Source organism: Nannobrachium achirus (genome assembly GCF_963921795.1).
Source record: "Nannobrachium achirus genome assembly, chromosome: 2".
NCBI classification, from domain to species: Eukaryota; Metazoa; Chordata; class Actinopteri; order Myctophiformes; family Myctophidae; genus Nannobrachium; species Nannobrachium achirus.
In genome coordinates this window covers 67,441,169-67,453,668 of record NC_137811.1, presented here as the reverse complement: position 1 = coordinate 67,453,668, position 12,500 = coordinate 67,441,169, and the positions used below count along the sequence as shown (strand labels likewise).

Genomic DNA, 12,500 nt, shown 5'->3' with positions numbered 1-12,500 from the left:
GGGGGGCAAAAGACTTCATCCCATTCTGTATGGAAGTGGTTTTCGGGTTCTTTGTAATGCTACTGATTCTTGAAAACAAATTTGCATAGGTTTTAATACTTTAGAAGCCATGAAGTCTTGAGCCTTGATGTCAATCAACCAAGTCACCTTTAATTCAAGTGACAGATACCAAAAAGAGGGGTTTTGTGATTTTTGTTTATAAATATTTGTCTTTATATTTTAATTATATTTGTTTAGGGGCATGTAATGTGGTCTACCTGCACATGCCTTTGTGATCTACTGGTAGATCACAATCTACCTTTTGGGCAGCCCTGGTTTAGACACTCGACCCACTCATGTTTAGGCCTGTACTGATTTATTCGTGCGTACCATGGTCTGTTTTGATTTGCTTGCTTTTTATAATGAGCTATTTGTATTGAGTCTCTGTAGGCTACACGCCTTGTCGTCTGTAGAATCCCGTAACTCACTGCTCCCTGTACATGTCTTCCACACCAGTCAGAAAACGAACTGTCGACCATTGAGGGCGGACTGGCCATTGGGAATTTGGGCATACTGCATACACGGTGCACGGCCGGGCGGTTATTATTATTTCTGTATATATTTTTCATCATTTGGCTAACACAGAAGAGAGATTATATGATTGGCCCAGTGCCTTGTCTGTCATCTGAATGTGAATACCATTCCCAGTGGCCCAAGCATACAGGCTACAACATACCGGGGAGCACAACCTCGTTACTACACACACAGAGGAGATGTTGGATCGTTGATGAGAGAATGAGAGAATGTTTACTAGAAGTTAGCACACAAGTTGAGAGAAAATAAAAGAGAATCTCTAGAGGCAGGAGCTGCCAAGTGCTAAATAAATTAAACACGTTTGCTGCAGCTAATATGCAGTGATATAACAAGACAAGACAACCCATGACTGTCGTGCTGTTACCCAGGCAGGTTAGGTACATAGCAGGTACATACTGTAGCAGTTACATATAGCAGCACAGATCCTGACCATCAGGCTGTACAGCAGATCTACAAGTTTGTAGATCGGCTATTTTTGGGCAAAGACATTTTATAGAGGGTGAAAAAAAGACTGTATCAAGTACGTACTGTATATTAGAAGTACCTTTTACCAATTATAGAGGGTTTAAGTTAGCCTCGTAGGTTTACGGGGCTATAGGTTTAAGTGGTACCGGATATGCAGCTCGGCAAATAAAAGGTGAATTGATCCCAGTGAATGACGGAGGACGATATGGCGATAAATTACATTTCCACGATACGATTATCGCAAGTGTTTTTTTTTTATCACGACTAATGATAATATGGCTTATCGTCCCATCCCTAGTTGAAGGCTGATGTGAGTGTTTTGAGGGGCGCGTGGTGATTTTCCGATGGCTTTAAAGTCCGAGAGACTTAAAAGCCGAAAGGCTGTTCAAATATGAGAGAGAGATTTTCAAGCTCACTGAAACTATAACATGCCGCTGTTCACCTGAGAACGGAGACACACACACACGCACGCACGCACGCACACACACACACACACACACACACACACACACACAAAATCAATCAATCAATCAATCAAAAAAGTCATAAAAGTAGGCCAAAGCAATTAGTGCAAGAGCCACAGCTGGTCTGGACTCACTAATAACTTTCCAGCTCTGCTCTCCTCCAACTCCAAGTTACATTAAATTTATGGTTCTCACTCTCAAATGTATGATTAAGCCTGTGCATGTTTCCACCTCAAAATGCTGGATTATAATTCTCCATGTTTCCACCTCAAAATGCTGGATTATAGACGGGTTTCTTGTTTACAAACATTGAGACTAAATGCACAGGTGACTGTATCATGTTAGTCTGGGATCACTTCACTTTTCGGGTTTGTAACCGGTCTGGAGCGGAAACCACAAAACGTCACGTTGTAGTACTCAAAGGACTACAATTTGCCGGAAAGATCAAACCGGATTCAGTTTTAACCCAAAATATTCCCCTGCGATCAAGGACACACTTTTAGGGCCTACCTAACCAGTAAGACTCCCTAATCGGGAGATAAGCGACCGTCAGGTCGCAGCGTGATATTAGGCCAAAATGTGTAGAAGTGTGGAAAAATGTGTATGTAAAAATCGGCCTGATGGTGGCGCTATATGGGACACAGCATGTCTACAGAGTGTAGACATGCTGTGTAGCGATTTTGCGTGATTTTAGGGCAAAATCTGTAGGAGCAGTGTCCAAAAATGTGTTTTAAAAAATCGGCCTGAAGGTGGCGCTAAATGGGACAGATCCATGTTGATAACATCAGTGTAGAGCAAGCGTGTACCGATTTGCATGATTTTAGGGCAAAATTTGTAGGAGCAGTGTCCAAAAATGTGTTTTAAAAAATCGGCCTGAAGGTGGCGCTAAATGGGACATATCCATGTTGATGAGATGAGTGTAGACATACTGTGTACCGATTTGCGTGATTTTAGGGCAAAAATTGTAGGAGCAGTGTCCAAAAATGTGTTTTTCAAGAATCGGCCTCATGGTGGCGCTAGAAGAGGGCCATGTGAGAATTGATGTGGTGGAGGTTGTGGTTTGGCAGGCAAGGAGTATGTGTGCAAAATTTGGCATGGATCGGGGCAACGGTTGCGGAGATATGAGCAGGGCAAAAGTGTGACGTGTGACGTGTGACGGAGGGACAGACAGACAGCCGGTGGAGGTTTTGGTAGTAAGTGCGACCTGACGGTCGCAATAAACTCCTTGATGCGGAGTAGTTTTGCTTTTGAAAAATTAATTTGGTATATGCATCTTTTTTTAGTCCAACTTTTAGCGACTGGCAAGACTACACTAGGCCACTCGAGCATTTTAATAGGTATTGGGGAAACAAACGGAGGGAACCAAATCAAAGCGACGTCGCTTCTTCTAGTGGTTTCCGCGCTCTAGGCGGAAACCAAACGGCCTGTAGTAACGAACACCAGGCTTTTTCTCAGAAAGCCTGGTAGGCGAGGTTAGTATCATGTAATCAATTCCGTCCAATCCCCAAACTTGTTGTTTTGGGGAGCGCTGGTTTCATTCTATACTCTATGGTTTCATTGTCTAATTTTGGTACCGACCCTCAGTGTGACGTGGACCAGAAACCCGTCTATAGTTCTTCAAATGGATCCGACAGGACCGAGAGAGAGAGAGAGAGAGAGAGAGAGAGAGAGAGCTCTCCTGGTCATTGGATTTGGATCTCCGTGCCGTCGGATTTTCAGGCCGTCGGAATATCGAGATTTAGCCTGTTTTGAGTGATACTCTTTGACTGAGCTAGACTCTGGGATGTGGCTGTATAGGAAGAGGATTCCGGAAGGCGAGGAGGGACTTGAAAGAAAGAAAGCTCTGCCACCTACTGCTGTTTTATTTATTTCTGGGATGGATGGATAGGGGGAACGGCATTGTTTGATCGTGGAGTATGAGGCAGCCTTGAGAGTCAGGTGTGCAGAGGCACCGAGTTACAAAGGAATGCTCTCAGGAAGCAAGCAGGAGGAGAAAGAAAGAAAGAAGAAAAAAAGTAAGCACTGTAGTGAGTGGTTGACTGGACGAATGTTCTGTGAGAGAGGTATCGTCGTTGTCGGGTGAAAACCTTGTATGTCCAAAACCGTTCGTTTTGCTTTTTCCATTTTAAAAATGATTTAAACTAGTGAAAACAGCCGATATCTGCTATTTTTCAATTGCTAAAGTCTAAAATAATTAAGGCCCCTCCACCATGGGCCCTAGTGACTCAGTCCCACGTTTCCCCCCCCCCCCCCTTGTGATGCCCCTGGAAACATACAATACACGATAGCTTGCTCACCCTGAGTCTCCCACCCACCCCACCAACAACAACCACACCATCAGCCTTAAACAGCAGAAGAGAAAGAATGGTATACAGTGCAAATACATAAGTGTATAAATCCCTACAGGTCGGGGCTGCAGTCAATTTAGAAGCATAAACAAGTTGCATCTATAGAGGGAAGTCCTGAAGCGACAGAAGAATAACAATGGATCTAAGAGATATAGAGCAGTGGTTCTCAATCTTTTCAGGCTGTGACCCTCAAAATAATCATATTTGAACTGGGGACCCCCCCACCTTGACGGGGGGGGGGGGGGGGGGGGGGTTCTATTGTGAAAATAGCAGATCTACATGCTCACAACGCCTCACGTTGCGAGGCGTTGTGAGCATGTAGATCTGCTATTTTCACAATTTCTGCCTCTAATATTTGACAAATTGGCCAATGTTTAATTTGACATTTTAGAGGTATTAAAAAAAGTCCATGAATTGTCACTTTAGAAATGTGCAGATACCCTCTATACACTTAAACTTTATGTTGTTGTTTTTTACTGTTGAGAGAGAAAACAATGTTGCACTGATATAGAGCAAGATCATTCTAATCAGATGGAGCGTTGTAGCAGAGTGACCTTCATCCAACCTCTTTAAAGATTTGTGGGACAACAGAGTAAGCAGATTTGTAAGTGGATAATGATGATGGATGGAACCTAATACACTTTCAAAGAAGAAGGGCAACTTAAGTAAATATTCAAATAAGAAGACACGTGGCCCTTATTTCTAAGATGCAGAAAACATCTCACTGTGCAGTTTTTGTATATTATATTAGGGGTGGGCGATATGGAAAAATACAATATCAGAATATTTTCCCAAGCTGTATCACGATATATGATTTTATCACGATTCTTTTTCACGTTGGTTTTTATGGTTATTTTTCAAGTTACTTGACAAAAACTAGACTCTCTGGGTTCATTTTGCGAGGTCTAAATTGAACTTTACAAGTATGTAACTCTGACCGTATACAAATGAAACCAAATGGACCCGTAAGTGGAGACCTTGACATTTTAACGTTTTTCGACCTACTGATTTAGACCAAAATGCAGGTTTAAATTGAATTCTGCAATGAATCTCTGTATTAACGATTAAACAGGATTTTTTACAAGGCTCCGTCAATTGTATCACGATATATACGATACCTCTGAAAAGGCATATTATCGTGGAGACATTGTATCGTCTCAAGATAATTATCACCATATCGCCCACCCCTATATTATATATTAACCACTTGAACCCCAGCATGCAAATTCTGGGAGAAACACTTTATCCATATTTCATTTCATTGCCTATACTTTTGCTATACAAAAATAGCAGATTTTTAAATAATTGTAGCTTTTTTCGTCTACATAAATCTTCTCTTCCCTGCCAGGGATATTTATTGATATATTGTGCCCCCACGTCTGTGGCCAAAGATATATCAATTTGGGGGCTTTGACTTGAAAGATCTTGAGAACCACTGTGATAAGGGACCCATCTTTTAGTATCCAAAATGTCAATGAACGGTTGGCAAACCTGCAGTGGATTTACCATGGGACTGTATCGATCATGACACCAGTATCGGTGGACAGTGACAAAGGGATATTTCACTTTCAAAAAAAGTTTGGTAATTTCATCGTCTAATCAGGCTTTTATGAACACCCTGAACAGTTTTTAATTTGCTTGATTCAATATTTAGATATTTGATGTAAATGTTACCAGGCCCTCCAGGCCCAGGGCCTCTCCCCACACACACCCATTGTAACTTCAAACTTCATTTTAACCATGATAGATTCACACCCAGGGCCGTGTTTTTCGATAACCTTTTTCATTTATTTTTTAATAATTATTTTTTGTATTTAATTTTTTCCATTTTCCCAAATAATTATAAAAAATAAACTAGAAGAAGTGCTCTTCCGAGCACATGTCTCCACCAGGCCACGCGTCCTGGTGGTGCTATAATAGGCAAATGTAAAAAGGGTGGCATGTGTTCTTCACCAATCTTAGACCTTTCATGGCGCCACCATGAGGCTGATTTGAACATTTTGTAGTGTAATTTCTTCCTTGACCTTTTGCGAATGTGCGTGCACAATTTCATTAAATTGCACGCTGTGTTTGATTTGAGGCATTTTGTTCGAAACGGATCAATCCTGCAAAGTTTGGAGGCCAATCTTAGCCAATAAGGATGGAATATTTAATGGGATAGATCCGTCTTGATCATATGACTGTAGAGATACTGTGTACTGATTTGTGTTAATTGTGGGTAAAATCTGAAGGAGTAATATTCAAAAATGTGTCTTACATAAGTCGGCCTCCTGGTGGCGCTATAAAAGGCTGAAAAATGCAAGGAAATGATTCTTCTTTGGCCTATAGGGAGTGCGCTTACAAATTTTGAAACTGATCGGTGGAGTTATAGGTAAAACCACAAATTGGCTTGTTATAGCGCCACCATGAGGCTGATTTAAAACATTTGAAGTGGCATTTCTTCCTCGTCCTAGTGGGAACGTGTGTGCGCGATTTTGTGATAATTGCACTCTGCGTTTGTGATTTGAGGCATTTTGTCCAAAATGGACCAATCTTACAAACTTTGAAAGCCAATATCAGCCAATCAGGATGGAATATGGACAATCAGACAGATCCGTAGAGATACTGTCTACCGATTTGCGTGGTTTTTGGACAAAATCTGTAGGAGTAGTGTACAGAAATGTGTTTTGCAAACATCGGCCTCATGGTGGCGCTAGAACAGGGCCATTTGAAAAATGTGGGGCAGAGGTTCTGAATTGGCATCCAGGGAGTGTGTGTGCTCATTTTGGCAGCCACCGGGCCAACGGTGCCGGAGATTAGCTGTTAACAAACTTGGAGGACGGACGGACGGACGGACCCACGGACGGACGGACGGACGGACGCACGGACAGGGGCGAAAACATACTCTCCCCCTGCCTTCGGCTGGTGGAGACAATGAAGAAAGTTATCGACCTGCTCACGTATTAGGAGGGTAAAATGAGTCACCAGAAAAAAATAATGGGTGTTTTTAATGAATCTATCATGGTTAAAATGGAGTTTGAAGTTACAAAGGGTGTGTGTGTGTGTGTGTGGAGATACGCCCATAAGCTGTTTCCCTGTTGAAAGTGGAATATCCCTTTAAGTGCGCTGTACTTAAAGGAGGACTTCACCACTTTTCAACCTATCTTCATATATTAGGTCCTCACTAATGTTCATGATAAAATATCACAATTTTTTTCTAATCAGTCTGGGTCTCATAGGAGAGCTGTGGGTGGGTCAAATCCTTCCACTGGTGACATCATCAATGGGAAATGCAAGCTAATAGAAACTGCAGGCTTTCTATTCCTGAAAAGTTGCAATATTAAAGTGGAAGCCATTGTTCTTGTGATAATAAAAATCAAAATATATATATTTTGTTTTAAATATTGTTTAAAAAGAATCTGTCAAACGATGATGTCACCGGTGGAAGGATTTGACAGCTCTCCTATGAGACCCAGACTGTGTAGAAAAAAATGGTGCTATTTTATTATGAACATTAGTGAGGACCTATTATATGAAGACAGGTTGAAAAGTGGTGAAGTCCTCCTTTAAGCACATGTTGTGAGTATCTACTTTACTTGGTATTTTGGGATTTCAAAGACAACATGGAGATAAGAGGTTTCTTCCCCACCAACAGCGATTAAGAACTCTGGGCATTGAGTCTTCTGTCCACCACTGCTGCTCCGCTCGGATGTGGAATGTGGTTTCCTGTTTCCCCCGTGGGATGTGTTGTACCGTTTGTGTTTGAGTTCTCGTTCAAACACCTTGGCTCCAGTCAGTGCCCAGCGTTGTGTGGGTGAAATGGGACCCCTCCCCATCTCTCTATCCCTTCCCCCATACCCAGGGACATGCTGGGCCCCTGATTCAGCCCGGGAAAAAGAGTTAGAGAGGCCCTCATTGCGCGCTATAGAGAGAGATCTCTCTCTATAGCGCTGCTATAGAGAGACGCAAAAATGTCAAAGATTTGCCATTTCAGATCATGACAAGTGACAAGCCAGTGGGCCAATTACATGAGTTATATTTCGTCGTTGTCGGGTGGAAACCTTGTATGTCCAAAACCGTTTGTTTTGTATTTATCATTTAAACAATGATTTAAACTAGTGAAAACAGCCGATCTACAAGCACATGTGCATGTAGATCTGCTGTTTTCACTACTTTTGTGCGACAGCCTTGTTTGATGAAGCAGGGCTTTGCTTTGCGAAAAAAAAATTACAAATTTGAAACTTGGAGATATGAGGTTTCTGCCGGACAGTGACGATTTACTTTGTTGGCCACCCAGCCCCCAAAATGGAACGAAGGCCGACATTTTATTTTTTATTTTTTCCTAGATGGTCGGCCTGGACTGGCCGGGAATGAACCGGCCATTCGGGAGTTGTCCCTCTTTTCCCAATGGCCAGCACGTCCCTGCCCATACCCTCACTCCCTCTCTCTCTCTCTCCAGTGTTGCCAGAACCTGCGAGAGAAACAAGCAACCGGGTCTATGACAAGACCAAAAGAAGCAACTGGGCCACATGGGCACTGTATAAACCTGTATATGTATCGGATGTTTGAAAATAGACAAGTTCACAACGCGACACGTCTTGTATGGGGATCCCTGGCATCAAATGTTTTCTGTTGGGGGTCCAACTATGTTATTAATTTGAGGATCCTTAATTGCTTGACATGAAAATGTTTGAGAACCACTGATTTAAACTGGTTTATTATGAAGAGAGCCTAATTAAGCAACTACACTTTAGAAACAAGACCCAAAAAGCCACAGCCCGCAACCACATTAGCAATATTTACAAGCGACTTTACAGAAAAACAAGGAAGGGGCGTCAATTGGGTATGGAAGGGGTATGCAGCTGCCATACCCTGGGTCGGGGGGGAAAATAGGTTACTTTTAAATATAAATCCATGAATGTCTCTTTGTCTATCTGTTCTGGTTATTATGTTGTTAAATTACAGTAAAATAACTACAAATGCAAAATTCAACAAAATGGTCACTTTAACAAGGTATTATAATTATATTCTCCACACTTGTATTCTCCGCATCTTGACAAAATAGTATATTTCCAGGTTCCGCAGGTCAGCTGCACAGCAGGTGCGATGCATTATTGTTAATTGTGTCACGTTTACTACATGCCAAGTTTAGCTGCACTTGAACAATCGTTCCAGGCTGCCATATCCAGCCCAAGAAACCCGAAACCCGGGGAAAAAACAGACAAACCCAGATTTATTTGGACTCCCATCTTTGCCATAACCTAGCTTTTGCTGAACTGATGCCACTGAAACAAGGCAAGGTGGCTTATAATGGCAACACTATACTCGTTCTGTGTCTCTCACACTGAGCGAGATCTGGTCTGCACAATCTCCGTCCCTTCCACTGTCCCTCTCTGACTGTTTCTCTCTCTACAATATTTACAATTTAGCCGTTTAGCAAATGTCTCTCCAGAGGAATTTACAATAAGCAAGGTAATCACATACCGTAATCACCTGCAAATCTGGTTTATTGGCTAAATTCACAAACTGTCAACTGGATGAAATAAATAAATCATACAAGAACAATGTAAATAGCAAAGTAATATTTGTAGTGTGTTTTTCCCCTCCAAATTCCACTTTCACTTTCAAATATTCAACTCTTAAGCACACCTGAAAATATGTGTAATCAACTGCAATCGACTAATCAAGGGCTTAAATAGTTGCATCAGATAATGCATCAGGCTTGACTAGGAATTGGTTGATTTGTTGACTGGGATAAGAGCAGTTAGAAACATGGCTAAGTCTAAGGAATGGTCAGGAAAGTTCAGAGAAAAGATTATTGCTTTGTAAAAAAAAGGAAGGAAAAGGATATAAAACAATTGCAAAGGCACTGAATGTTCCACAAAGTATGATTTTGAGCATAGTTCACAAGTTCTAAGTGAACAGTGGCCGCACTAAGAAACCTAATTTTCAGAGGGGGTTGAATTATTTTCAGCACAACGGTACATCGAATGTACATACATAGAATCTGTACAAAGTGTAGTGCCCCTAGATATGCTATATGGATCCCATGCAGGTAAACCAAGCATCAGCAAGTCTAAAACAATACACCACCGAAATAACTACTGTTGTAGGCTACATTGAAACTATAGGATACCAGGTAAATGATGAACTTATAGCGTCGGTTTGAATCATTGAATAACATGCGATGCCAAAATAATTAACATGTTGGTTAAGAAAACAAACGCAAGTGACAAAAAAACGTGAGGAGCAGCATTGTTCATTTACACCTATTTCTGGAAGAACAGGACAATATAATGCAGTTCATTGTTAATGGCTATAAGAAATACATTATGTTGTTATTCATATGTGCAGTATTCTGATCTAAACAAGTATTCTGATCTGGTATAATAGATTACAGACAATTACATAATTTTTTTCCATCACCAATTTGGTCTCTAAAATGTTTGAGTGGGGGGGTGCAGACTGCAGAGTGTAATTGACTGACTGATTTTCAATTAATTAATGTATTTATTTAGACGGGACAGAGTATATTAACCTGTTATCAGTTCTCGGCCCGCCGGCGGGCCCAACGGCCGTACTTTGACAAACATTCACGTCCATGCAAGCGTGTGTTTCACCTACACGGGCATGTCGCATATCTATCCACAATTTTCCCCGGGGGTTTACTGGAGACTATCAGGACCAAACTTCCGGGTTTAACAGCAGACATACAAGCTCACGTCGCGTCGCAGATGCAACCCGTTGTGAGCTTGTAAATCGGCGGCGGAAGATCGGTGCAAACGTCTGCGCAATGCACTATGGGGCGTAGGAAAATCGTGGATAGAAAGCCACAAGTCTTGTGATTACAGAGCTGCAAACCACGTGTGTGTAGCGTCAAAACTCGCGCTACTATCAACGTTGAAGTCCGACATACATAAACAAACAAATGTTGATAAAGTTGTAACTACTCACGTTCAGAGATGGTTTCTAGTCCACCAACATGATCTATTTCCACAATAATGATGTTCTTAGTTTGTGTAAAGTACACATAATCCAAGCCATTGATTGAAAATAGTCCAAACCATGTTTTCCTTCATGCCATCACTGTTCTGGATTGGCAGACATACAAACATGATGACGACGAAAGACAACTCTTCACAGTGTTTTGCATTTAAATCCAGTCCACATTTTCAGTATAACCTCTTGTTTGCTCTTAAAATCATAGCTCAAAATGGCCCCCAAACGATTGACACTTCATTTCACCCAATTGGAGCTTCTAGTCCTGTCCCATCCCCCCAATAGCAACCAATGGTCTGTGTTCAGAGGCGGTGCATGGCCATGTTTCCTGTGCCATAGATTCAGCCAGTGGCAACAGGTTGTTCTGATGACTGGCACATCTTATAGCCAATAAAATTCTCAGAAAAATGATGCCTAATTTGTTTTGGCTGAAGTGAACTACAATACCCAAAAACCCCTGCGTAACAGCACCACTGGACGTGCGTAAATACGCAGCAGCGCGCCGAATGTCAGACCAAGAGTGTTAGGGCTGTCAGTAAAATAAATAAATAAAATAATAATAATAATAAATAAATAAAAATAATAAAAATTTAAAATTAAAAAAATCCAGTCTATTAGCCCTTTTTTTTACCTTTTTATATGATATATGCAAATGTCTCCAAATGAAAACGCATAAACATACACTTAGTAAAACATGTGTAAAATATTCATATTCTGTAGTTTTATCATGTCCTTTGAAATTGGGCTAGGTAAGGCTTCAAAATGTGTCCACATTGTGTTTTTCAGCTCCTATATGATAATAGCAGTGTTATGCAGGCATCTATTTACTGAAAATATTTAGGCGAGGATTAAAAACCTGCTATTCCAGTAAGTTAAAACTTGCATTACTCAATGTCAGTTGCACACAGAGTGATTATTTATTTCTGGGTAAAACTTCAAAATGTTTCCTTCAAAATGAGACCATGCCCAATGCATTACTCCAAATGGTTTAAAAACAACAATCAATTTACTTTGGGTACGTTGTGTATAGGCGTTTTTTGCAAATTATACAGGATTGTTAACAGGTTAATGAACACTACATTAGGCAATGTAAATACTCTGGATATAGCAAGATGCTAGTTTTCGTCCGTAGTCCCCAACATCAAACATAAACATCAACAATACTGACATAACAAGACTGACATAACAAGGCACAATAACTACAGTATACAGGATATACAGGTTGACTGACTGACTGACTGACTGACTGACTGACTGACTGACTGACTGACTGACTGACTGACTGAATGACTGACTGACTGACGACACAGCAGACAAGTAGAGCAAAAGGAAGAGAACAGAAGAGAAAATGTAGTTTTTTTTGTTGAACGCCGAAGAACCCATGCACTGCATGGATGTACGGCGTCTAATGAACCCTGACGTGCTCTCGTGTCGAGGCTTTCTAGCCATAATTATCATCTAACGCTTCCAGTGGAACCTGGCCATGACGGAGGTCCCAGCAGGTACCTGCTCTGTCCACAGTCCAGTGAACAAGGCAGCGCCGCTGCTGCTCTGCTCTGCCCTGTGTGTGTGTGCGTGCGTGGGTGGGTGTGTGTGTGTGTGTGTGTGTGGAGATGGTGTGCGGTACCATGCTGCTGCATCAATCACTTCCACTAGACTGGTCTCACACCTC

The 12,500-nt window shown here is 41.5% G+C and overlaps 1 protein-coding gene across 1 annotated transcript in view; it reads left to right on the top strand.

Moving 5' to 3' along the window:
- ccdc106a (coiled-coil domain containing 106a) overlaps window positions 1–12,500 on the top strand; it is a 366,031-nt gene that overhangs the window by 189,882 nt on the left and 163,649 nt on the right. The window lies entirely within an intron of this gene.